Genomic DNA, 3,403 nt, shown 5'->3' on the forward strand with positions numbered 1-3,403 from the left:
CTCTAAAAGACATCAGGCATAATATTTAAGCAAGTTTACCAGCACACACACTACAGGCAGAGACACTGTCACAGCACACACACTACAGGCAGAGATGCTGTAGCAGCACACACACTACAGACAGAGACGCTGTAGCAGCACACACACTACAGACAGAGACGCTGTAGCAGTATACACACTACAGGCAGAGACACCATAGCAGCACACACACTACAGGCAGACACCACAGCAGCACACACACTACAGACAGAGACGCTGTAGCAGTATACACACTACAGGCAGAGACACCATAGCAGCACACACACTACAGGCAGAGACACCATAGCAGCACACACACTACAGACAGAGACGCTGTAGCAGCACACACACTACAGACAGAGACGCTGTAGCAGCACACACACTACAGGCAGAGACGCCATAGCAGCACACACACTACAGACAGAAACGCTGTAGCAGTATACACACTACAGGCAGAGACACCATAGCAGCACACACACTACAGGCAGAGACACCATAGCAGCACACACACACACACACACACACACACACACACACACACACACACTACTGAGAGACAATGTAGCAGTTGCTTTTCTTGTTGCTGTGACCAAATATCAAAGAGTGAGCAATGTCAACAAATCTGGGTTATTTTGGCTCAGAGACTGATTTGATTCAGTCCATCCTAGGGGAGGAAGCCATGGTGACAGTGGGCTGTGCAGCTGTGCACATCTTAGCCAACCAGGAGCAAAGCAAAGCTGTCAGAACTCCTAGCCTGGCTCTAACCTTTTGTGCAATTACTTCTTCCTAACTGAAGCATTCCCTTCTTGAGAGTGTGCTTAAGATCAAATGAAATATGGAACATAAGACGTGGAAGGCCTCTCCTGAGATTATATGAGCAGTACTGATGGCTGGAGAGGAGACTCTTCAGTGGAACTGCCTGCAGGCTGTGCAGGGATCTCCAGGGATGCTGCTTTACCAAGTTATCTGATGCTGGGCTGGGCTTTTCGGTGCTGCAGCTGACTGTAAGCTATCCATGCTCCTGTAAGTGCACCCCACCCATACTTCTGTCAGTTGTACCCCAGTCCCGCTGGCTCACTAAGATGGACAGACTTTTGGTCTGTTGTCTGGGACATACTTGGGATAAACAGACATTTGTTCGTAACTCCCCTGGAAAAGTCATACCACAGCTCCCTTGAGCAGCTTCAAATTAAGTCCCACCTTCCAGAAATTCCCTCGCCTCCCAGACAGCACCACCGCTGGGGACCAAGTTCAAACAATTGAGCTCACGAGGGGTATTCCACAGCCAACTGCCGCAGATACCCAACACACTGAGAATCGTGGAGATTAAAATAGAAACTCAGAATGACTGACAGTTAGGAAACAGGAAAAAGAGTTGAGGAGGATGTGGAACTGAGGCCTCACCCTGGCCTTGTGGGAACCCACAAGGGCCTGACTCTAAGGGAACAACCTAATAGTTTCCTGTGAATTACAGTAGACATTTACATAGGACCACACTTGGCTCTTCACGATGTTAGGAGTGACAAGGAGGCTAATGTTGAAACATGCACACACACATGAATTCATGCACACACATGTACTCACTCACATATACAGCACACACATATACTCACACACATGCACACATCATACATACACAAAAGAGCTCATGCTCATATATATACTCACATACACATAAACACCACTAAAGCACACACATGCACTCCCAGACATATATACCACACACAAGCTCTTGCACATATGTGTACTCATACCATATATATATATATACACCATACACACATGAGCTCATGCACTCACATACATGTATACCACATACATAAGTTTATGTATACACACATGCATGCATGTACACATGCACACAAATGCAATTAATGCTAGCCCTGGGCATTGCAATTCCCTGATAGTTAACTGGGTTGACCCTAGGCTTCCCACTCCTGGAGGGTGTCTTGCTCTTGGTCCTATGTGCTCACTCGTGTGCGCAGCTCCACAAATTCAGGTGGAATAGTGAACTCTTTAGCATCTTAAGAATTTAATATGCTCTCTTTGGCAGCACATATACTAAAACTGAAACTCTACAGAGAAGGTTAGCATGACCCCTGTCAAAGATGATACACAAATTCACAAAACATTCCATATTTCTAAAACATTTTTAGCTGTCAAAAAAAGAATGTAAGAAATAAACTTGCACAGCCGGGCATGGTGGTACATGCCTTTAACCCCAGCGCTCAGGAAGCAGAGGCAGGAGGATCTCTACGAGTGTGAGGACAGTCTGGTCTATAAATCGAGTTCCAGAACATCCAGGGTTATTACATAGAGAAACCCTGTCTCAAAAAGCAAATAAACAAACAAATAAAACCCCTCCAAAAAACAAACAAAAAAGAAATAAAGAAGCTTTTATTCATTCTTTTCCTATGCTGAGATATTCAGAACAGTATTTGTAGCATGTACTTTAGTTATTGTAACACGCACATCCATGCAAACACTTTAAAGATATGAATGATCATTTCCACACCTCCACACTGTCTTCACGTGTGTGTACGAGTCAGTGCACTGGCCCCATGTGCATCTCAACAGCAGCACAGCCTCCCCAGGCCTGGGGAGCCTGGCTACTCCTGACTAGATCATGGCCTTCCCATGCCTGGCAAGATGGACTTGGAGTCACTGGTGACCAGTTCCTTGCTTATTCTTGCGGTAAACTGAACTTCCCGTTTCTCAAATGAGCACCTTGAGTTATGCTTATTGCAATTTTGATGTGCAGCCAGGCCTGGTGGCTCAAGCTCTCATTCCAGCTACATGGAAGTCTGATGTAGGCGAATCTCAAGTTAAGGCCAGCTTGGGCAACTTAATGAGACCCTGTCTCAATAAAAAAAGCAAAAGAGGCCTGAGGAGTACCTCGGTGTTAGAGGACCTTCTCAGCACATGTAAGTCCTTGGGTTCCATCCTGAGAAATGCCACTAACCCTGCCAAATGCTGGGAGGCACTGCTGTGAAGTGCCTGCGTGGGTCATTTGCCATTGTACAGTTTAATTATCTGCCTTTCCTTGCTGCTTCTCAGGAGTCTTTTTGGAGAGTGGTAGATACATACCCCTGCACTACCACCACCCTCCCCTGCATGACCTTTTCACTGCTTATGGGATTCTTCTGCACTTTATTGAGCTGTGAGAAAGTGGAAGGAAATGTGCACTCACAGCCGCTGCTGAACGTGCCCATTTAGTCACAACTGCCTTCTCGCCCTATACTGCAGCTGGACCCCAGTATTCCTGTCTCCTCAATAGTAGAATGTCAGTGTCATGTACACTCTTTCATCAAATGCTTGCAGCCTCCAGCCCACCCTCGCCCTCTGCAGGTGAGTGTGGCCAGGAGCTCAGCTCTGGTCAGCAGGC

At 46.6% G+C, this 3,403-nt stretch overlaps 1 non-coding gene across 1 annotated transcript; it reads left to right on the forward strand.

Annotated features, from left to right (window-relative positions):
- Positions 1 to 2,055: 2,055 nt before the first annotated feature.
- LOC113456608 lies at positions 2,056 to 2,161 on the forward strand. The gene has a single exon (XR_003377366.1). It is a non-coding gene; the product is annotated as a U6 spliceosomal RNA (small nuclear RNA).
- Positions 2,162 to 3,403: the final 1,242 nt, after the last annotated feature.

This window comes from Microtus ochrogaster, chromosome 8 (genome assembly GCF_000317375.1).
Source record: "Microtus ochrogaster isolate Prairie Vole_2 chromosome 8, MicOch1.0, whole genome shotgun sequence".
Classification (NCBI taxonomy): domain Eukaryota; kingdom Metazoa; phylum Chordata; class Mammalia; order Rodentia; family Cricetidae; genus Microtus; species Microtus ochrogaster.